The following is a 25598-nucleotide window of genomic DNA, read 5'->3' on the forward strand; positions in this document are numbered from 1 at the left end:
GCCAAACATACATAGAAATAATACATTGTAAGTAACAGTATACTTCAAAGAATAGAGACTGCTTGCTACAAATATTTCAGAAACTCTGTTTTTCCAGTTTCCACAAATTGTTTATAAACTGATATCATTGATATCATTGATATCATACTGATATCATTCTAAGATACTCCCACTCATCTCTCCAATAACAGGTTTGGCCTCCAACCAAAAGTTCAATACTATTTCTACATTTATTTAGAGTCTCCAAGTCTGAATTCAGAGTGACTCACAATTCCTATATACTTGATTCAAAATTCCTGTGTTGCAGAAATTGTGATCTATGAATACCAGATATTAGACTTCACCCATGAAAAATCTCAAGTAGGAGAGGTACAGTGTAATATATCAACTGTAAGAAGCTCTTACATTCTATCTAGACTTGCCAGGACAAGTCAAACTCTTAGCTTCCTCTTCCTATAAAATAATTAATTCTGTTAAAAGTATACTGACTTCAGATCCTTTTTGTGGATTATGACTTAGCTTACAGTCCATCAAAGTAAAAGATATTTTTACCTTATACTTTTCTATAATGAATATGAAGCATTTACTTGTAGTTTGCTCAAATGAGAACAAAATTTTTAAAAATTTATGTTCTTATTTTTTTGTAAAGATTTTATTTATTTATTTGACAGAGAGAGACAGCGAGAGAGGGAACACAAGCAGGGGGAGTGGGAGAGGGAGAAGCAGGCTTCCCACTGAGCAGGGAGCCCAACGTGGGGCTTGATCCCATGGGATCATGACCTGAGCCGAAGGCAGACGCTTAACCGACTGAGCCACCCAGGCGCCCCCAAAATTTTACGTTTCTAAAAATAACTATAGTAGTAGTGGTTAATTCTATAAAAGTTGAAAGATAAAATATATATATATATAAAAAGCAAACTACCCTTAATCCCATCACCCAGAAATATTTATATGACTTTTTTTAAAAAATATTTTATTTATTTTAGAGAGAAAGAATGAGCAGGGGGGAGCAGCAGAGGCAGAAGCAGACTCCCTGCTGAGCAGGGAGCCCGATGTGGGACTCCATCCCAGGACCCTGGGATCATGACCTGAGCCAAAGGCAGACACTTAATGGACTGAGCCACCCAGGCGCCCTCTTACTATGTCTTCTTAAAAATAACTGGTATCTGTTGGTGAGGATGTGGAGAAACTGGAACCGCTGTCTGCTACTAACAACAAAAAAAGGAATGTAAGATGGTGTCGCTGCTGCAGAAAACAGTTTGGTGTTTCCTCAAAAAACAGAATTATCACATGACCCAGAAATTCTATTCCTAGTTATATAAAGAAATGAAAACAGAAACAAAAATGTGCACATAAATATTCACAGATGCACTATCCTTAAGAATCAAAAGGTGGAAACAACCCAAATGTCCATCAATGGATGAATCAACAAAATGTGGTACATCCATATAATGGAATATCATTCAGTAACACACAAAAAATGATCCATACTAAAACCAGTAAAAATCTGTTTAGAGAAGGCAGACATAAAAGGTCATGTATTGTATAATTTCATGTATCTGAAACATCCAGAGTACCTGCATGCAACTAGAAAGCTGACTGGTGGCTGCCAGGAGCTGAGGGGACAGGAAATTGGGGAGTGACTGCTTAAAGCATATGGGGCTTCACTGTGGGATGATGAAATATTTTAGAACTAGACAGAGGTGATGGTTACACAACATTATAAATGTATTAAATGTCATTCAATTGTGAACTTTAAGTGGTTAATTTTGTTATGTAAATTTTACCTTAATAAAAAAACAACCTATGATCATAAAACTGAGAAAAATTCATTTTGATACTACACTACCTAATCAACAAAGTACCAATTACGTTTATATTTATACACCAAAATGCTTTTGTTTTGAATCATTTACATTTTACAGTCTTTAAGATTTTATGTATGTATATAGGTAGGTATGTAGGTATGTATTTATAGAGCGTGAGTGGGCAGAAGGAGCAGAGGGAGAGAGAGAATGTCCAGCAGACTTCACACTGAGCTCAGAGCCCTACACAGGGATAAATCCTATGACCCCGAGTTCATGATCCAAGCTGAAATCAAGAGTCGAAGGCCCAACCAACTGGGCTTCCCAGGCACCCCCACTTTACAGTCTTTAATTAAGCACATAAAACTGTACTATTTTATTGCCCAATGAACATTTTGTGAAATTCAGATCAAAGTGTATCATTTACAAATCTTTTGTCTTTCTTCTGATCTATACCTTTTTGCACAGTTCTTGAAAACAACATAATCATCTTTTTTTTTTAAGATTTTATTTGAGAGAGAGAGTGTGTGTGTGAGCAAGAGGAGGGGCAGAGTGAGAAGGAGAGATCTCAAGCTGATTCTACGCTGAGCGCGTAGCCCGACAGGGAGCTCGATCTCACATCCCTGAGATCATGACATGAGCTGAAACCAAGAGTCGGAGGCTTAACCAACTGAGCCACCCAGACATCTCCTTTATCCCATGTTTTCTTTTTTAAATTAATTAATTAATTAATTTTTGATGTAGTGTTCCATCTTTTAACTTTGAAAGTGGCCTAAGGCTGGAATGGGCCAGTGAGATTAAGGAGAGGGTTTCCATTCAACGTTTTCTATACTTATTCTTTCTTCTTCAGCTTTCTGCTCTTGTTCCTTCCAGGCCTGCTCTTCAGCAATTTTTAAAGTTTTTCTAGTTCCCTCAAGAAGAGCTGCAGTATCATCATTTACTCTCCTCTTCAAACTTTCCATCTTCTTCCTCTGTTTAGAGGCTCATCTGCATCAAGGTTGGCAGGAGGAATCTGGTTTAACCAAGGCTTCTTTGACACTGAAGAAGATGTTGTATGTTCTCCTGCTGGGTGATTTCTTTTTATCTCTTGCTGTAGCTCTCTCCTTTCCAGCTCTGTCCTGAAATCGTGATTCCAAAATTCTTCGTCAGCCTCCTGAATAGTTCATCTATATTTTATCTTTGTGTGAGAAGGTCTCTACTTGAATATTGCTTTAAGAGGTGGCTCAAATAACCTTCTCTTTTTCCTCTCCCACCTCTCACGGATTCAGAAGTTGGTCTAGCTGCTGTTGTCATCTTTTCTGGTTGGCTGAGGTCTGATACAGTAGCCTTCAGAAATCATACAGACACCATTATGACTCCTCCCCAAAATGCTTTAAAAATAGTCATTGTTCAGAGTTCTTGCCTGATCTTATGAACCTTTGGGGATCTGCTTTAAAAGTAATTTAGCTTGTAGACCAACACTTCTCAATGGGACACTGGTTTTTACAGGCATCTTTCTTTACTGTACAGTTTGTCCTGTGCTTTATAGAATGTTAGGGTATTCCTGGATGCTGCCCACTAAATGTCAGTAGACATTCTGACAACCAAAACTGCTCCACGTATTATCACATGTCCCTAGTTGAGAGCTACTACTCGAGTGTAGAGAACAAAGTTGCTGACTCACATATAAGAAGTTCCCCAATATACTCAATACAATGCTCTACAAACGAGTTATTTCAAAAGTTCAAACTTTGTTAGGTATGAAAAGTGAACTTTTTGAAAAACAAAATATTTTAACCATTTGCTAATTTTATCAAAAAACTCATTTTCTTGTTCAGAAAATTAAAACTAATTTGTTTTTTTAAAGATTTATTTTAGAGAGAGAGAGTGCACACACGCGCACAAGCAAGTGGGGGAGAGTCAGGGGGAGAGAGAATCCTGAAGCAGACTTCCTGCTGAGCACAGAGCCTGATGTGTCAATCCCAGGACCCTGATATCATGACCTGAGCAGAAATCAAGAGTCGGATACTTAACCAACTGAGCCACCCAGGAACCCCAAAACTACTTTCAACTAGAAGAATTAGAGTTACCAGATAACTTTTGCCTACTATTTAATTATTGGTATTATTGTTTTCCACTTCTTAGTGAGTTAGTATTTTGTCTATTATTTTTTGAGATTACCAAGTTATAAGTATACAGTAAAGTTATAAAGAATACTGTAACACACATGTTCCTGCCAGTGACTTTGAACTAATCTGACTATTTTTCTATCTTTTTTCCCTTAAGGAAGAAAACTTCATGGATAAAACTGAAGCACCTCTGGGCTCTTCTCCAATTTCACTTCACCATTCCTTTGCTGGTGGTGACCACTATCTAGAACTTGTTGGTTACCATTCTTATGAATGCTTATATTTTTACCACAAATATTCAGTAGAGTAGTTCCCCCTTACCTGTGGTTTCACTTCCCACGGTTTCAGTTACCCAAAGTCAATCATGGTCCAGAAGCAGGTGATCTTCTTTCTGATGTATAATGTATAGTCAGAAGATCACCCATAGCCTAGCTCTGCATCATTCGCTGCACTTCATCTCATCATATATGCATTTTATCACCCTCACATCACCACAAGAAGGGTGAGTACAGTCAGATGTTTAGAGAGAGCGTATTCACCTAAACTTCTGTTTTAGTATATTGTTATAATTGTTCTATTTTATTAGTTTGTTGTTAATCTCTCATTGTACCTAATTTATATGTTAAACTTTATCATAGGTATGCATGACTGTATGTATAAGAAAAAACATAGGTACTATCCATGGTTTCAGGCATCCACTCGGGTCCCTGTTGGATAAGGAGGGGGGGAAACTAATGTATGTCACTAAACAACATGAAGCAGTTTTGTTTATCAACATGGAGTTATGATGCATGTATTATTCTACCTTTTCTCCCCCCTTTTACCTACTAGGCTTTAGTGTGTCTATTTTTATTCATTCTAGTTTATCCATTTTAACTGTTACTAGTGTTATGGGTTGAATTATGTACCAATCCTCAGTACCTCACAATGTGAACTTATTTGGGGACAGGGTCTTATAGAGGCAATCAAGTTAAAATCAGTCATGCGGGTAGGCTCTAATCCAATACGAAAGCTGTGCTAATAAAATGGGAAAATGCAGACACAGAGACATACAAGGAAAGAAGATGATGTGAAGAGACATACGAAGGCCGTCTGCAAGCCAAGGAAAGCAACCTGGAAGATCCTTCCCTCATACCCCTCAGAAGGAATCAACCCTGGTAACACCTTGATCTTGGGACTTCTGGCCTCCAGAACTGTGAGAAAATAAATTCCTGTTGTTTAAGTCACCTACTCTTGTGGTAGTTTGTTACAGCAGCCCTAGAAAATACACATAGTATCCCATTGTCTGAACATACTACTTTTTCTTTATACATTCTTCCACTGAAAGACACCTATGGTGTTTCTAGCTCTATACTGTAACACACAATGTTGCAACAAACATTTGGCATACAGATCTTGCTATGCACATTGCAACACTTTCTCTCAGACACATACACAAACATACAGACACAAATCTTGCAGGGGAATTCTGGTATGTTGCTCTTCAACTTTCTAATTATTGCTAAATTGCCCTTCAAAGTATACTCTATCAGCTGTGTATGAGAATAATTTCTTTACCCTACCCAAAATCTGGTAATGACAGACTTTTGCCAATGTAATGTGTGTGAAATTATTGCAGTTTTAATATGCATTACTCTATTAACTGAGTTTAACATCCTTACCATGTTTATTAACCAATGAAGGCTTCTTATATGTACTGCCTACTCATATCCTTTACCCATTTTTTTACTTTGTTGTTTACTGTTATTATTCTTATAATGAGTCCTCTTTATACTCTGATACTAATCCTCTGCCAATTATTTGAATTACAAATATTTTCTCCCCATCTGCACTTGTTTTTCTTTTTGTGGTGTTGTTTACAGAAAGCTTTTATTTTAATGTATTCAAATTTATTAGTATTTTCCTTCATGAAAGTGCTTTTGGTGTCTTGTTTTTAAAAAATTTTCCTTATCATGAGGTCACAAAGAGATTTATTTTCAGGGTGCCTGGATGGCTCAGTCGGTTAAGCATCTGACTCTTAGCTCAGGTCTCGATCTCAGGGTCGTTGAGTTCAACTCCAGTGTTGGACTCCATGTTCGGAGCAGAGCCTACTTAAAAAAAAGAAAAGAGGGAGAGATTTATTTTCTCATAAATGTTTGCTTCTCACATTTGGTGTTTGAGTTTCCTTGGATTCTGTGTGTGATATATGCATGTTTTTCATACAGATAACTAAAGGTCCAGTGGTTCACCCTTGTAGAGAAGGCTGGTGTCTTGTTTATGTGTTTCCTAAGTCTAGCACTTCTCCTGGTACACATTAGGCAATGCGTGCTCAATAAAATGACGGATGGAGGGAAGAGAAGGGAGAGAAAGAAAGGCGAGGCAGGGATAGCAGTGTGGGAATGAGTATTCAGATCATGGTTCTTGGTGCAAACTTAAGTATCAGAACCATACAAGACAAAGGGTATTAAAAACAGACTCAGGGGGTGGGCTGCAGGAAAATGGGCTTTCCAGAACTCCAGAATGCTGGAGGCAAAGATATTGATCATGTAACTCAGTAACCACTCTGCTTTCTGTCTCCCAGGATAAGAATATGGCCTTGCTGGTGCTGAATTCATTTAAAATCCAGAAAACTATGATGCTTTATAACTATCACTTGATTATTATGTTAAGTCTTTGTAGAATTTTAATGAACGCCTAGGTATAAAGGGCGAAGATATACCATACATTTGATACAGCAACTCTAGGTAAACTTTTCCTAAAGGTCAGATAGCTGTACACACACAAGAAACCCCAGAGAGATCGAAAAAAATGTTTAAAAGATACGCTGCATTTACTATTACTCAGAATAGTTATTTGACTTCTGTATCCTTAACTACATAATCCAGGAACATACAACAGGTATATGTCAGTCTCTTCCCAGTAATGCCTAACCTTAAGGTCAAATGGAGGCGTAGGGGAGGGCACAATGGAAATAAGGAGAAAGAACAATGGGACCTACAATGACTTCTGCTTCGGTGACCCTCAACAGAAAAATAGCTCCCTAGCGCAAGACTATGATATCTAGCACAGTATAGCTGAGGAAATACATTCCATAAGAGTGAAAGGGTAAGGCTGAGCCTCTTGATGAATGTACACAAAACCACCTATGAAGTATTCTTGCCAAAATATTAAACCATGTCTATGGAACCATATTTACATCTACCTACCAACACACAGGAGAGTAGAGATGAGAAATATGCTAAAAAGCAGCATGAGAATGAAATCAGCAAAACCCAGACCATGGGAAACTCCAGAGGACAAATGATAGTTTCTTCAACAGAAAAAAATAAACTACAAGAAAAATTTTAAAAGAAAACCTGTAGATTAAGAGACAATCAACCAATAGCAAAATTAGGATACCGATAAAACAAATTACAAAGGAAAAAAACGAGACATGAAAATGAGAGAAACTGTATGCTTGCAGATATTATGGAATTACTATTAACTTTTCTTGGTGGCTTAATCACACAGTTGTATTTATTTGCAGATGATATGATGTCCAGGATTCTCTTCAAAATAACCAATGGAGATTTTACACAACACACACATTTAGCTATGAGACTAGTTGTTGAAGCTATACAATAAGGACATGAGGGTTCACTGTATTTTCTCTGTCTGTATACAACTGAAATTTTTCAAAATAAAAAGTTTTAAAAAGGAGAGTGCTTAGCAGCTCCTTTCCAAAAGAAAAGCACATCATCAACCACGCAGGTCCTACAACTCAGAGACTAGTTTAAGACCTAAAAATCTTCTGGGGCGCGTGCGTGGCTCACTGGTTAAGCGTCTGCCTTTGGCTCAGGTCATGATCCCAGGGTCCTGGGATCAAGCCCCTGCATCGGGCCCCCTGTTCAGCGGGAGGCCTGCTTCTCCCTCTCCCACTCCTCCTGCTTGTATTCCCTTTCTTGCTGTCTCTCTCTCTGTCAGATAAATAAATAAAATCTTTAAAAAAAAAAGACCTAAAAATCTTCTGATGTTGATTCAAACTAGGCAGGACTTATACTCTATAAAATACACAGAAAACTAAGAATCACAGATTCATCCACTATATCCAGTGCCTACTGAGTTATTTACAATGTTTCCTAAACAGCCATTCAGTCATACAGAGTATGTTACTAGTATTTGAAAGTTTATACGATGATTCATTTTAGTAAAGTTATTTTCCTTGTTTCGCTATTCTCCACATACAGACATCTTTTATTACTGATTGCTGGTTATCCCAAATGCTGAATTTTACTATTAAAATTTGCTCTAAAAGGACTCAAAAATCTGTACTTTGGGGAGGCAGGGTACTGAACAAATTGCATGATTTTCTTTAGTCTCATCAATCTGTGTACTTGCCCTTTTTTTTCAATGCACAGCTTTTCAGATTTATAATAAAAGTTCAAAGTAGTCAAATGATAGTAAAGCATTTGTTCATGTAATACAACCTTTTAAAAGAAACCATTCAAATAAATTTATCCAGTAAGAAACACCTCGGTATATGTAGCAGGAAAAAAAACATGGTTTATGAAAGAAAGAATTCCAATTCTGCCACTACTAGCTATATGCCCTTTACTTAGATGAACTCTTTTTTTCTTGAAGTATAGGACACCTCCTCTAAAGTTTTTTTGTGAAGATTAAACAAGATGATCTATATAAAAGTCATACTGCAGTAATGCACAGGTAACAGATTTTTTTTTTAAGATTTTATTTATTTATTTGAGAGAGAGTATGAGAGGGGAATGAGGGACAGAGAGAGAAGCAGACTTCCCCACGAGCAGGGAGCCCAACGTGGATTTGATCCTGGGACTCCAGGATCATGACCTCAGCTGAAGGCAGACGCTTAACCAACTGAGCCACCCAGGCACCCCAGGTAACAAATTCTTAGTAAGTATTAAATGAAAGTAAATCTAGTCTAACCTTTTCATTTACAGTAAGAAAATGGAGAATCAAAAGGTTAAATGACTTGTGCAAAGTTACACACTGATTTTTATTTGGCCACATTATCTAGTAAAAATGCTCTTATTATACCAGATAATCACACCTCTATTCTACACTGGGATTTTAATGAAGAAGAACAACTGTGTCCCAGTCTCATCATTTTGGAACTTCCTTCTCCAAAAAACATGAAGTATTGCCAGTTACGTGAGCCGGATGAAGGTTTTTGGCTAGCTCCCAAGACATACACTTTTTGCTGGGCTTCAATGCCCTCTAGTGCTGATCTGTAGAGACAGCCTCTGGTTCCAAATACAGGCAAATTTACTTGGTCTATACACCACATAACAATGCCCATGAAAATAATGAAATGAAACATGAGGCACTGAGACCCACCTATAAGGATGGCTCTGTTTTCCTTGGAAGAGGAAATTTTGAAGAGGTTTTACTTTCTTTTCAAAGTTTCAAAATGCTTTTTACACTTTCTGTTCTTGTTTGAATTTGTATAATAAACACATAAAGCTTTAAAAAACAAACTAAAACACGAGGCAGGACAGAATCATGTGGATAACCAGTGAGAATCACTCTTCTTCCCCTACTGCATAGCTTCAAAAAGACTGATACAGCCATGCAGTTTAGTATCTTCTTATGTTACATTATGAGAAAGCTAGGTCAGAAACAAGGCAGATCATTAAAATGAAAAACACGTGGGGATAAACTTAAGTGCCCTCATTTTCTTTGGATGTATCTTAGATGTCACCAATAGGTGACGTGTGTGTAAGTCTTTTTATTTTATTATTTTTTTTAGAGAAAGAGCGCAAGCTTGGGGGTTTGGGGAGGGGCAGAGGGAGAGGGAGACAGAGAATCTTAAGCAGGCTCCATGCCCAGTGCGGAGCCCAATGTGGGTCTCAATCCCATGACCCTGAGATCACGACCTGAGCCAAAACCAAGAGTCAGATGCTTAACTGACTGAGCCACCCAGGTGCCCTTGTAAGTCTTTTTAAACTGAAAAGCATTAAGCCAATCTATTATTATCAGATACTTATTAGATTCTTAACTGAGATCCTAAAACAAGGAAACCAAAGTGGGAATGGCTGTAGAAGACCAAAGTTAAAATGAGATTTCTTCTAAGATGGCAGACTCAGGCAATGATGCTCAATACGCAGATCAGAAATTATATTAATGTCTTATATAAACTGCTACAAGAATATTTCTTAAAACTGTAGTTGAAATGACTCTTGCACATACTGCCTTCACTCTTGAGACACAATTTATAACTCTTTTCCAGATTTTATTAGGGTAGCAAAGGGTTCAGTATCCCAATATCTGTTCCAAAAAATGTAACCACCATGTTCAATGTCCTTGTCCTCCATTTAACCCCAAGAATCACAGAACTTTTTGTCATCATGAAAAGGCAAAAAACATGAAAACTAATTTGATAGTTGTTACTAAAATTCTCCCCCCAAAAGCACTGAAAGAACCCAAAGTGGAGAGCCTGATCTAAAAATGTTGCTCCAATATATAAAGCAGAAGGCTATCTAAGGAGATCAAAGAAAACTCAATTTTCAAACAATGGTTTAGAGAGGAAGATACCAAGATGGATACATTTTAAAGGTAGAATAGTTATCAATGGAAATAGGCAAGATAAATTATTAATGATATAGTTAGAAAGATTTAGATTTTTCACCTTTCTCTATGTGCCTAAAGCACAATTCCATGTAGTAGGTCTGGTAGTGATCTCTTAGGATACTTCAAAGAGACTTATGAAATGAAGGATCATGAGATTTTAGGCCAAAAGTTTCCAAAACAAAAACAAATTCTTTCCTGGGCCAGAAAGCTTTATAAAAACTTAAATAATGAGTTTCAGTCTCTGACACCTGTCAGCTCATGGGGAATATGTCTGTCCAAAAGAAATATAATACAGGCCACATAAGTAATCTTAAATTATCTAGTAGTCACATTAAGTAGTAAAAAAAATGATGAAATTAATTTTAATAAAATATTTTATTAATACATCAAAATATTACCACTTCACAATATTACCTACTTCAATATATAATCAATATAAAAATAACTGAAATATTTTAGATCATTTTTTCATATTAAGTCTTTGCAATCCAGTATGTAATTAATACTTAACACATTTCAGTATGATTTAGCCCCATTTCAAGTGCTCAACAGCCACAAGTAGCTAGTGGCTACCGTACTGGGCAGCGTAGGTCTATGGCACAGTACATCTCATGGGCTATATTTAAAGGAATGTAAGAAAAATTTGATGACTCCTTCAGAGGTGAGGATGCAGAGACAAAACAGGTTGTTACTCTTTAATTATGGGACTTTCTCATTAAAAAGTATGTATAAAAATGCAAATTTCTTAGACTGCCTTCAATCATGATACATGCAGAATAATTCCTTTCTAGATTTTATTAGAGCAGTAATCAGTATTCCAGTATCTGTCTTCCAAAAAAGGAAGTGATTGATTCAATACCCAATTGCCCTTAAAACCAAGAATCACAGCCACAGATGATAAAGCATTTATATTTTACAATCAGTAACACAACACAGGCAGAAGACAGGTGTCCAAGTGTCAAATATAAAAGGAGTACAAAAATGTTAGAAGCCAGCCTTATAACCACCCGGAACAGAGAACTGCAAGGTGACTATATGCTAGTGACATATTACCAATATTCTAGGGTTGTATTTTGTGAGGACTGTTCCTCCGAATATGAATAGGTACCCCGTGGAAAAAGTGGCCAATATGCAAGTCAACTTAGGAATTGCTGAATTAAACAATATTAAACATACTCTACATTCCTCCATCCCCATATACCTGACTGTTCAAGGATCTTAATATGCCAATTAGTAGTGTCCATTTGAGAGGGGTTTAAAAAGAGGGCTGGAATAACAGCATCTCCCAACTAATTTGGTGAAGAAACTTTACTTTCATGGATTGTGAGGAACAAGTATCCCAAATGGGAAAATGATGATCTAGAAGCACAGGTAACACTCCTCCCACAAGCCCGAGGAGAATCAATGGTACCCAGGCTACTGGTAAGGTCTAAGCTGGCTCTGAGGGTCTAGTTCCTGACAATATTCTAATGGAAGCTCTGAGGACTAAATTATCAGGAAAACCATTTTTTATTTGGTCAAGTAAAAAAGGCAATGATCTATATTATTCTATCTGTAGAGCTATTATACTCACCCCTCATTCCTTCATTCAAGTAATATTGGCCATGAAATACAAGAATAATTTAATTAAAATCCTACCCAAAAAAAAACCTCATTTTGGTCTTATTTTCCTACAGACCAAAAAACAAAATTTATGTAATCAAATGGGAGTGAGAGTCAAAAACTCACCCAATTGATTCTAAAGCTGCTGCAGTTAAAACTAGACATTTGCTGTTCACAAAGTTTAAAGAAGTAACCAAGCAACCAGAATAACTAATGTATACAGAAACATCTAAAATAACCACATTATCTAGAACCAAAGGGATCTAAAATACATATAAGGGTGCCAATTAAGACAATAAAAGCAAAAAGAGAATTATTTCCCCTAAGGAGGGGATTTTCTCTATGACTTGTGGAAGGTGTCACAGGCAAAACAAAGAACACACTCCAAAAAATACTGTGATTTCTCCAAATCCCTAATCTGGATTACATGCTCCCCTACAGGATCAAAGGAGAGAAAACACAAAATGAAGGGAACACTCAAGGTTGAGAGTTTTTTTGTTTTTCATTTTTTTACAAGTCTTTATTATTAATTCTGCCCCAAATCTACAAGGTATTTAAAACATAACATATATGGCCCATCTTTACTTTTTATTATTATTTAAGTGGTCTTTGACTCTATAATCCTATATAGAAAAGATCTGTCCAATAGGCAGGAGGAGACATTTAATTTTTGCCAAGTCTGGTGGGTATGAAATGGTTGTCATGATTTGCCTTTCTCTGAAAACTAACAAGTCTGAGCACGTTTTAGTGTTTTTTTCTTAAAGGTATCCTTTTAACGAAATGCCTGATTATAGTTTTTACTCAAATTTCTGTTTGCTTCTCTGCAATCTGTAAGACTTCTTTATATATTTCGAATACTAATCTTTCAGCTGTGTCGCAACTATCTTCTCTTAGTGTGTGACTTATGCTTTCACTTTCATTATGCTGACACAAGACAAACTAAACTTTAGAATTAAATATAAATTCTCAGAAATGCTAGAGAATTCTAGCAAACACTTAAGAACACCAATTCTACAAAATCTTTTCCAGAAAATAGAAGAGGAAAAACTTCCCAATTCATTCTATGAAGCTAATGTTACCATCATATTGCCAGTAACAGACACAGGAACAATGGAACACAACAGAGCACCTAGAAACAGACATATTCAAGTATGTTCAACTGACTTTTGACAAAGATACAAAAGCAACTCAATGGAGGACAGATTTTCAACCAATAGTGCTAGAGCAACTGAATGTTCATAGGTTAAAAAATGAGATACCACCTCATCACCAACAGGATGAATTAAAAAAACAAAGTAACAAGTGTTGACAAGGATATGGAGAAATTGGAACTCTATGCCATAAATACTGTAGTCATAATTAGTCTTGGTATTTGAGATTGCAAGTGCTTAACTCTGTCCTTCAGGAGCATCTTGACTATTAGAGCCCATTTTCTATCTATAAAAAGCTTAAGATCTGATTATGTGGTTTTATGGAAAACACTGTTTTGGTTAAAATTGCACTGAATCTGTAGACTTCCTTGGTAAGACATGAAAAAATTTTTATGGTAGTAGTACATTTTTCCATTTATTTAGGTCTAAATTATTTAAAAATCTTTCAATAAGGTTTTATAATCTTCTAAAATTTCAACTTAGATTTACAAGAACCTATTTATTTGTTACTGTATGTTTTTAAATTATATATTTTTATGTAAAAATTTTATTGTATATACAAATGCAAATGACTTTTGCTAGACTATTAATAATTTCAATTTTTATGTAGATTGAGTCTTCCACATAGGTTAACCTAAGATAATTTTGTTTCTTCTAATTATTCCTTCCTTTTATTTCTGAATGTGCTAAGACTCTGTATAATATGGGTAAGAGTGATAATAAGCACCCATACACTGTTTCTAATTTTCAAAAGAGTGCTAAACTATACAAATAAAAGAAAGGACAAGAACTATATGATCCTCTCAAGAGATGCAGAAAAAGCATTTGAGAAAGTACAGTATCCTTTCTTGATAAAAACTCTTCACAGTGTAGGGATAGAGGGTACACACCTCCATATCATAAAAGCCATCTATGAAAAACACACAGCAAATATCATTCTCAATGGGGAAAAACTGAGAGCCTTTCCCCTAAGGTCAGGAACATGGCAGGGATGTCCACTATCACCACTGCTGTTCATATAGTACTAGAAGTCCTAGCCTCAGCAATCAGACAATTAAAAGAAATAAAAGGCACCCGAATCCACAAAGAAGTCAAACTCACTCTTTGCAGATGACATGATATTCTATGTGGAAAACCCAAAGACTCCACCCCAAAATTGCTAGAACTCATACAGGAATTCAGGAAAGTGGCAGGATATAAAATCAATGCACAGAAATTAGTTGTATTTCTATACACCAACAATGAGACAGAAGAAAATTAAGGAGTCGATCCTATTTATAACTGCACCTAATACCATAAGATACCTAGGAATAAACCTAACCAAAGAGGAAAAGGATTTGTACTCAGAAAACTATAAAACACTCATGAAAGAAATTGAGGAAGACACAAAGAAATGGAAAAATATTCCATACTCATGGATTGGAAGAACAAATATTGTTAAAATGTCTATCCTACCTAGAGCAACCTATACATTCAATGCAATCCCTATCAAATACCATCAATTTTTTTCAAAGAAATGGAACAAATAATCCTAAAATTTGTATGGAACCAGAAAAGACCCCAAATACCCAAAGGAATGTTGAAAAAGAAAACGAAAGCTGGTGGCATCACAATTCTGGACTTCAGGCTCTATTACAAAGCTGTAATCATCAAGACAGTATGGTACTGGTACAAAAACAGACACACAGATCAAGGGAACAGGACAGAGAACCCAGAAATGGACCCTCAACTCTATGGTCAACTAATGTTCAACAAAGGAGGAAAGATGTCCAATAGAAAAAAGACAGTCTCTTCAACACATGGTGTTGGGAAAATTGGACAGCCACATGCAAAAGAATGAAACTGGACCATTTTTCTTACACCATACACAAAAATAGACTCAAAATGGATGAAAGACCTAAATGTGAGACAGGAATCCCATCAAAATCCTTGAGATGAACACAGGCAGCAACCTCTTCGACCTCAGCCGCAGCAACTTCTTGCTAGACATGTCTCCAGAGGCAAGGGAAACAAAGGCAAAAATGAACCATTGGGACTTCATCAAGATAAAAAGCTTTTGCACAGCAAAGGAAATAGTCAACAAAACCAAAAAACAACGGGAGAAGATATTTGCAAATGACATATCAGATAAAGGGCTACTAACCAAAATCCAGAAAGAACTTATCAAACTCCACACCCAAAGAACAAATAATCCAATCAAGAAATGGCCGGAAGACACGAACAGACATTTCTCCAAAGACATCCAAATGGCCAACAGACACATGAAAAAATGTTCAACATCACTCTGCATCAGGGAAATACAAATCAAAACCACAATGAGATACCACCTCACATCAGTCAGAATGGCTAAAATTAACAAGTCACGAAATGACAGATGTTGACGAGGATGCAGAGAAAGAACCCTCCTACACTGTTGGTGGGAATGCAAGCTGGTGCAGCCACTCTGGAAAACAGTATGGAGGTTCCTCAAAAAGTTGAAAATAGAGCTACCCTACGACCCAGCAATTGTACTACTGGGTATTTACCCCAAAGATACAAATGTAGTGATCCGTAGGGGCACCTGCACCCCAATGTTTATAGCAGCAATGTCCACAACAGCCAAACTATAGAAAGAGCCCAGATGCCCATTGACAGATGAATGGATAGAGAAGATGTGACACACACACACTGGAATATTACTTAGCCATCAGAAAAATGAAATCTTGCCATTTGCAATGACATGGATGGAACTAGAGGGTATTATGCTAAGTGAATAGGTCAATCAGAAAAAGACAATTATCATATGATTTCACTCATATGTGTAATTTAAGAAACAAGGCAGCAGATCATAGGGGAAGAGGAAAAAATGAAACAAGATGAACCCAGAGAGGGAGACAAACCATGTAAGACTCTTAATTTTAGGAAACAAAGTGAGGGTTGCTAGAGTGGAGGGGGGGTGAATGGGATAATTGGTGATGGACACTGGGGAGGGTATGTGTTGTAATGAGCACTGGGTATTATATAAGACTGATGAATTACAGACCTGTACCCTGAAACAAATAATACATTATATGTTAATTAACTGAATTTAAATTAAAAAGGGGGGGTGTTTTAGATCTTTTTTACTAAAGATCCAGTATGTTTTCTGTGGTTTCTCTGTAGACACTGTGTATCAATTAAGGAAGTTCTATTCTTAGCTTGCTAGGAGTTTTGTCACAAACAGATAATTGAATGTTTTTTTTTTTTAAGATTTTATTTATTTATTTGACAGTGAGAGAGGGAACACAAGCAAGGGGAGTGGGAGAGGGAGAAGCAGGCTTCCCGCCGAGCAGGGAGCCCAATGGGGCTCGATCCCAGGACCCTGGGATCATGACCCAAGCCAAAGGCAGACACTTAACTGAGCCACCCAGGCGCCCCTTGAATGTTATTATTAAATTAAATTATTTTCCTACATCAGTTCAGATAATCCAATAACTTGTCTTCCTTCATCTGTTAAAGTGATTCATTATATGAACAGATTTTCTAAAGGACTAACTTTGCACTCTAATACATTTAAGCTGGCTAAGATGTATTCTTTTTTATACATCTTTGGCTTCGATTTTCTATTTTTGTTGTGGACTTTCTGTTCCTATGCTTGAGTGGGATAGTAAAATTAAAGGTCATTTTTATATTCTCTCTGTTTAGGTGCCAAGATTATACTGGCCTCATAAAATGAGCAAGAATGTATATTAGTTATTGCTGTGTAATAAACTGCCCCAAAACTGTAGTGGTTCAAACCAACGAACATTTATTATCTAAACGCTTCTGTGTGTCAGGAACTTGGGAGTGGTTTAGCCGGGTGGGTTCTCAGGGTTTCTCATTAGGTTTCAGTCAGGATGTCAGCAGGGGCTGCAGAATCCACTTCCAAGATGGCCCACTCACATGCTGTTGGGAGGAGGCCTCAGTGTCTCACCACATAAGTATCTCCATAGGCTTGAGTGTTCTCATGATAAGTAACTGGTTTCTCCAAGAACAAGTAAACCAACAGAAAGAGTGAGGAAGAAGCTGCAGTGCCTTTTATGAACTATTTGCTTAAGTCCCACCCTTCATTTTTTTGTTACTGCTGTTAGAATTGCATCATTAGGTCCAGCCCACCCTCAAGATGAGGGAATTAGGCTTCCACCTCTTGGAGGGAAGAGTATGAAGAGCTAAAAAATATTTTATAAAGATAGTAGAGTAGTCCCTCTTTTTCTAATTTGTAAATTTGTATGAGATTTTCCTTGAATATTGGGGTAGATTTCACTTATAAAATTATTGGGACTTGGTATTTTATTTGCAGGTAGTTTTTAAAGAACCCATTAAACTTCCTTAGTGCTTAAAGGGCAATCAGGTTTTCTATTATTGAAGTAATTTAAAGTTCTCTTGGCATTTATCCATTGCATTCCATTTTTATAATATATGGACATCAAGGTTGCTTACAAATTCCCTTGTTTTCATCTCTGCTGCTTCACAGTTATGTCTCATTTTTCATTCCTAATTTTACATCTACTTTTTTCTTGATCTGTCATTCCTGAGTCTTGACCATTTAACAAGTTTTTTCAAAGAAACCAACTTAGATGTTGGTGATCCTATCATATCTCAGTTTTCTATTCTTTTCCTTTATTACTTCCTTCTATTTTCTTTAACTCTTAATTTTTCATCTTAAATTGAAAGCTTATTAGCTCATTAATTTTTAATTTTTCTTTTTTCCTAGTGCAAACCAGTAAATCTACAAATTTCTCTGTCAAGTGCCAATTTGTTGCATCTATAAATTCTGACAGTAAATCTTTTCATTAGCATCCAATTTCTCAGCATTTTCTAATTTTCATCATGATTTCTTTTTTGAAGGTTATTTATTTACTTATTTTTAAAGATTTTATTTTTAGTAATCTCTACACCCAAAGTGGGGCTCAAACTTACGGCCCCAAGATCATGAGTCATACGCTCTACCAACTGAGCCTGCCAGGAGTTCTTGAAGGTATTCTAAAAATTGCCAAATGCATGCAAATATTCTCCAACTTTTTATTATTAAAACAGTTTTTAAAGCAAAGAAAATTTAAAGAGAACTGTACACACTTAACCTAGATTCAACATTTGCCAATTTATTTTCTCTTTATATAGCATAAAGTATACACACACACGCATATACTATGACGTGTATTCTGCTGTGCCAAGTAAGTTGTAGACATTTGATCCCTAAATAGTTTGAGACATGCATTTCCCATGAAAAGGCAAAATCTAAACAACCACAATTCCATTATGTCACCTAAGAAAATTAACAATTTCACAATATAGCACAGTCCACATTCACATTTTCCCTAATTTTCACAAGAATGTCTAATACAGCTTTTACCTCAGAAGCAGATCATTCCAAGTTCGTGCATTTTTTTTTTTAAGATTTTATTCATTTATTTGTCAGAGAGAGAGAGCACAAGCAGGGGGAGTGGCAGACAGAGGGAGTAAGGAGCCCAAAGTGGGACTCAATCCCAGGATCCAGGGATCATGACCTGAGCCAAAGGTAGATGCTGAACTGACTGAGCCACCCAGATGTCCTGACAGGCTCATGCATTCTAAGTGGCTTTTGTCTAGAACAGTCCTTCCACCTTTTTTCCCCCTATGATATCCCCTTTTTGGAGTCCAGTACAGTTGACTTAAGAATCTCACGTAATCTGGGATTTGTGTGATGGCTTCCTCTTGATGTCATAAGTGAATGCATGGACTATTTATTCCAAAGCAAATGCTTTATCTTTTCCACTAAGCATTTTAAGTCAATGTCCATGTAACTTGAACACTAGTTGTCTGACTACACATTAAGTGAACTCCATGATATGTAAGATTTGATTTATAACTTTAACACAAATTTAATGATATGTAAATCTGTTTTTTATGGCAATGTATTCAAGCACAAATGCTAAATATCTCATGTAAAGGATAGTAATCAATATTCTTTTACTCAACCAAACCAACTTGTCAGTTTTCTTTCATTTTTATTATTTCTCCAGTAGTGAGACAGCACAGATATTTATTACATATAAGCAACAGCATAAGAGTTTAACCCTTACATTCAATTATTCACATATTAAGAGATCCAATATTCCTTGTTTCTCCTGCCTTCCTCCCTTGTACAGTTATGACTGAGACTTAATCCTATCTTTCCTTTAAGAGAGGAGTCCTAAGGAATCCTTCAATGATTCACTGACTATTGACTATTCCACATTATTCATTTCTTAGCCCATTTGGAAAGCCAGAGATGAGGCAATACATTGCTAGGCTGATAACCTGAGAGACTGGAAAAAAACAGTAAGCCTGGTTTATGGACCTATAGCATCTCGGCCTCTAGAGGTGAGGATGACAAAGTACAGTTATTCTTTAATGGAGAAGGAAGTAGAGACCCAACTTTAACAGCATGTGCAGTGAGCAACAAGAAGGCTCCAATCACCTCCATCCAAAACACAGCAAAAAAATACTAAAACAAAATACTGAATCTCTTCCAGATAATAATGCTGTTGTGTACTGAGTGCCAATACATAGTACTTCATATACACTGCTTATAAAATGAGGTACAAAGAAATACAAATCCAGAAGAGGACTCAAAATTTAAATATAGATTTGTTTTACTATAAGCTTATGTCCTATTTACCAATACCAGATAACAGAAAGAACTGTACAATTAAGAGAATTAATGTACATCAAAACAGTGAATAAACAAATGTAAATGAGTGAAAGAATTCAGTTCAGATTAAAAAAAATTAGTGAGCAAAATGTACCCTTTCTGAAGTTTATTATAAAAAGCTAAAATACAGTAATTCCACAGCTACTAACTGGCAGGCCTACAATATTTGCTTTTATTTCTTCCTTTAATCAGCTCTTGTGTCTTGTATATTGAAGCTCCAATATATGGTACAAATACATATTTGGGATTTTATGTCTTTTTGATGAACTGGCTCTTTTATTATCATGAAATGTTTCCCTTTATCACTGGTAATACCCTTTGTCTTGAAGACTACTTTGCCTGATACTATTAAAAGTACTCCAGCTTTTTTATGATCAGTATTTGTGTACTATGTCTTAAAAATCTTGCATTTTTATCCAGTCTGAAAAATCTCTGATTTGTAACTTGTAGTGTTCAGTCCATTTACATTTAAGGTAAATATTAATATGGCTGGATTTGCTTCATCTGGTATTTTTTAGTATTCCACTTTATTGTTTCTATTGGCTTTTTAGCCATACCATTTTGTTTAGTGATTGCTTTAGGGATTTGCAATAGAGATCCTTAATCTGTAACTGTCTACTTTCAGTTAATATCATATCTTTTCATCTTACAACAATGCAATTCGATCTACCTTCTTACTATCCTGTGTTATTGTGCCATATTTTTTACTTGTACATATTATAAACCCACAATACATTAACATTTTTTCAGAGGCAACTTTTTACATTGTTTTTATAAAAAATAAGAAAAAAATGTCATTTATATTTACCTATATGAAGACCAATTCTGGCTCTCCTCATTCCTTTATTTAGAGCTGAGTTTCCAACTAGCCTGCTTCTTTTAGTCTGAGGAACTTACTTCAGTATTATTTGTAGTAGAGTCTGATGGTGAGAGGTTCCCTTAGCTTTTGCTCAAATAAAAATGTATTTATTGGGGTGCCTAGGTGGCTCAGTCATTAAGCGTCTGCCTTCGGCTCGGGTCATGATCCCGGGGTCCTGGGGTCAAGCCCCACGTTGGGCTCCCTGCATCAGGTTCCCTGCTCGGCGGGAGGCCTGCTTCTCCCTCTCCCATTCCCCGTGTTCCTGCTCTCGCTGTCTCTCTGTCAAATAAATAAAATCTTAAAAAAAAAAGTATTTATTTTGCCTCCATTGCTGAGAGATATTTTTGATGAATTTATAATTTCAGGTTGATAGCTTTTTTCTTTCAGCATTAAAAAAAAGATACTTCACTGTCTTCTAGTCTCTATTATTTCTAATGAAAAATAACTGTTCATTCCTATTACTGTTCCCTTATGCACGATACAATGTGTCTTTTTCCCCCCTCTAGCTGCTTATAAAATGTTCTCTTTATGTTTGGTTTTCAGCAATTTGACTTGATGTGTTAGTATGGTTTTGTTTATTGTGCTTGGAGTTTGTGGACCTCCACAGGTCTGTGAAATTTATTGCCCAAATTTTAATCAAATTTGGAAATCTTTCATCTATCATATCTTTAAATATTTTCTTGCTACAATCCCTCTTCTCTTTCCCAGACTCAATTTATACATATGTTCTACCATTCAATATTGGCAGGTATCTCTGAGGCTTGTTCTTTTTTTTTTTTTCTGTCTGGGTTCAGTTTACTGAAGTTTTCTTCCGGCAGTTTCCCATTTGCCATTAAACGTATCCTGTGAATTTTTCATTTCAGGTATTGAATTTTTCTGTTCTAGATTTTCCACCTGATTTTTATTTTATTTCCATTTTTTTTAAAGATGTATTTATTTGAGAGAACGAGAGTGAAAGTGAGTGGGGGTGGGGGGGCAGAGAGAAAGAGAGAATCTCAAGCAGACTCCCCACTGAGCACAGAGCCCTGGGCTTGTCCCCACAACCCTAAGATCAAGACCTGAACTGAAACCAAGAGTCGGACGCTTAACCCAAACTCTCCTAGATTTCCATTTCTATTTAGTTTCCCTATCTGGGCATGGATCATGCCCATCTTTTCCTTTAAATACTTAAACCTATTTACCAGAAACAATTTAAAATATAGGCCAACTCTGTCCACATCTTTGTCCTTTGACTCTGTTCCTATTGTTTTTTTCCTTGAGATGAGTTGCATTTTCCCACTTCTTCATATGTCTAGTAATTTTTTATATACCTGGAAATTGTTGATACTATGTTGAATGTTTGGAGTTCCTTCAAAGTGTGTTCTGGCATGAAGTTAATTCATGGACAGCTCAACCTGATACTTTTGAGGGTTGGTTTTAGACTGTTAGAATGTGTCTAAAATAGCTCCTACTCTATGGATAGAGTAACCTTAGTTCTAAAGTGTAAGACTTTCTGGGGTCTCAACTGATGCCCAAGGAGCTCAACTAGCTCCTTCCAATTTGGCCAAAATTGTGTGACCTCTAGAATCTCAAGGATTTACAGGCCCCAGTAGTTAGTTGTTCTCTGAAAAGAGAGCTGCCATGCATATGTGGAGTTCAGTACTCAGCTGAAGAATCCAAGGACCCTGTGGAGATTTCTGAAGCTCCTTCTCTAAACAGTTCCCTCCTTAACAGTACCCAGCCTCACAAATTCCAGATGCTTCGGCAGCCATGCACTCCAATCACTGTTTTCTCCACTGCATTAAAGCTCTGGTCTCTGGGCTCTCCTCCTGAGCTGCAATTTGGAAAGCCAGCGTGAGCTTATCTCTTGGGTTTTCCTTCTCTCAAGGATCACTGCCCTGTGCTTTGCTATCTAATGCTCAGAAAACCTCAATTGCTATATGTGTTTTATTCAGTTTTATGGTTGATTATGGAGAGAGGATAAGTTCAATATCCATTACTCCATTATGGCATGGCCTGGAAGTTAAGATGTATCAAAATTAATTTTTAAGTACTTTTTAAGATTATTTTAACATATACTCATCAAAAAAATTTGAGAAATATAAAAATGGAAAAAAAAAAAACCAAGACCATATCCAACAAAGAACTTCTACTAAATTCTGGTGCATTTTCTCCTACTTACATTCATATGTTTGTACATATATATATGTGTATAAGATCTTTTTAAAATTAGGGTGAAACTAGTTTTTTATTTTGCCTTTTCCATTTAACACTGCATGGTGGGCATTTTCCCAAGTCATTATACATTAACTGACATCAGACTCTTTTTATGGCTATATAATAAAATATTGATAGTAATTTAAAAATAGTAATAAGCATTCTCTTATTGTTGAACAAATTTGGTCCCACCATTATAAATGAAGGCTTTGTCTTCAAACATCCACATGACTCACTCTATAATTCAGGTCTTTATTCAAATATTACCTTGGTAAAGGTTCCCTGAGCAACCTACTTAAAACTGTAATCCTCTTCCTGATATACAACTAACTCCCTCTTTTCCTGCTTTGCTTTTCTTCTGAGAATTTACCATTATGTCACATAGTATATTCATTTTTAATTTATTGCATATTATGTCTCCCTCCAATACACAGGCTTTATGAAAACAGATCTTAACTAATTTGTTTACTGCTACAACCCCAGAGTTCTAAAAGAATACTTGCCTAATATTAGGTACTTAATATTAGTTGAATAAATGAATAATTATAATGAATATTAAGGAAAATGAAACTATACACTATGATTTAAGTGAGGCAAAAACAAAAAATTACAGGAAAAAAGAAAAGAAACATGTTTCATACAGATGGTGGAAATAAGTTATTTTGTTTTTTTACATTTTCTATAATGAATATCTTTGTCTTTTACGATGTAAAAAATAAATCTTCCTTTTAAGAAGATGGCGCATTAAGATTATACATCAAATAAGATATGCATATGGGTAAAAATGGACTAAAACATCTTTCTACTAGTTAATCAAATCATTATTTAAAATCAACATAAGACTATAAATATTTGCTAACATAGCACTGTGGGAGATACAAAGATGAATAAGACATAGCTGCTGCCCATCAGGGGCTCAACATCTACTGGGAGAGACACACAGTAGAAAATACGACTATGATAAATGCTATACTGGGAGTACAAGATAAAATGGGGTGAAAAACAGTGGAGAGAACATGGTAAACTGGGGTGACCTAATTATGGTCTTAAAATCTGTCTCTGAATAAATAAATAGCATTTCTGCTAAAGGGTAAAGCCAAAGCCAAGGAAAAGAGATGGAAGGCTATACAGCAGACCTTTAAGAGAATATCAAATACTCCAAAATACTTATCAGACAATGGGTGCAAAGCAAGGATATCCTTCATGAATGGGTAAATAACCTAAATATGTGATACAGCTGGACCTAATACAAATAAAATGTAGTGGGCCACGTAGTAAAATGGAACAAGTTGAAGGCATTCACATCATAGTTTTTGTAAAATTTTGTAAACAGCACTGTGCTAGTCCATGGGAGAGGAACTGTGTATGAGAAAGGAGGGCAGAGAAGATAAGCTGGGAAGTCCAGCTAGAAATGAATTAGGAAGTGTTTAGACTTACTCTGTAAGCAATTTTAAAAGAAATATTTTTAAAAGCAAGTTGCTTATTTCAGAAAACCACATAAAATTTTTGAAAATCACCCATATTACCAATCCCAACATTATGGAAAGGCAAGATTTTGGTGTGTTTTTATTCCATTCTCTTTTTCTATAATTAGAGTTGTGTATATGTGTGTGTGTGTCTGGCTGTGTGGAATTGTGTGACTATACTGTGATTTTTTTTTCTCTCATATTCTATCAAAAGTATTCATGTAATGACAAGCTCTCTTTAAAAATTTTTAATGGCAGCATAATCATAAAAACTTTATTCTGTTCTGATTTGTCTTTTAATTTGGACTAAAGTGTTTGTTTTTCATTTTAAGTAGTAAAAACTTTTTGTTTTGAGATGTTTTCTACTACTTCTAGCAGAAAAAAATATTCCACTCCATCATAAGTTCATTTCTAGTTTGTTCTAGTTCTCTTTTTTAAAATCATCCCAATTGTTCTGATGACCTGCTATTGAGGTGAGGCTCTAAATTTATTCCTTCTGTCCTCCAAACAGCTAAGCAATTGCACTAATACCATTTCTTAAATAATCCTCCTGCTGGTTTGTGATGACCCTTGTATCATATATTTGTAAAATTAAAATTAATAGACATGTATTAATATATTAAATGTATTATATATAAATAACATATACATTAATATACATATAAAATTAAAATACAACTTGATTATGATTCTAAGTTTTAAAAAAGAACATGGGGATGCCTGGTGGGCTTAGTCGGTTATGCAACTGCCTTCAGCTGCTGTCATGATCCCAGGGTCCTGGGATCAAGCCCCACATCAGGCTCTCTGCTCAGTCGGGAGCCTGCTTCTCCCTCTGCCTGCCGCTCCCCCTGCTTGTACATGCACGTGTTCACTCTCTGACAAATAAATAAAATAAAATCTTAAAAAAAAAAGAACATGAATGACAGTAACAAACAAGAGTTCATCATTAAAGATTACCGAATGTTCACACTTCTGTATTTGGAAATCAAGGGATGAGCTACAATCCAAAACAGCCAAAATGCACATGTCCAAAATATAAAGTTTTGTTTTGTTTTTAATCTCCCACAATCACTCCAAAGCCCATTCATTTCTTTAAGTCATCACAAAGATAAAACACATGTAATCTCAGCTATATAATCAAGTAACACAATGTAGCACTGATATCCCAAAACAATTTCCT

The 25598-nt window shown here is 36.0% G+C and overlaps 1 protein-coding gene and 1 pseudogene across 4 annotated transcripts in view; both read right to left on the reverse strand.

Moving 5' to 3' along the window:
* RFX7 (regulatory factor X7) overlaps positions 1-25598 on the reverse strand; it is a 136277-nt gene that overhangs the window by 88677 nt on the left and 22002 nt on the right. The gene's annotated exons all lie outside the window — the stretch shown is intronic.
* LOC113908670 lies at positions 2182-3098 on the reverse strand (annotated as a pseudogene).

The sequence above is a fragment of the Zalophus californianus genome, chromosome 6 (genome assembly GCF_009762305.2).
Source record: "Zalophus californianus isolate mZalCal1 chromosome 6, mZalCal1.pri.v2, whole genome shotgun sequence".
NCBI lineage: Eukaryota > Metazoa > Chordata > Mammalia > Carnivora > Otariidae > Zalophus > Zalophus californianus.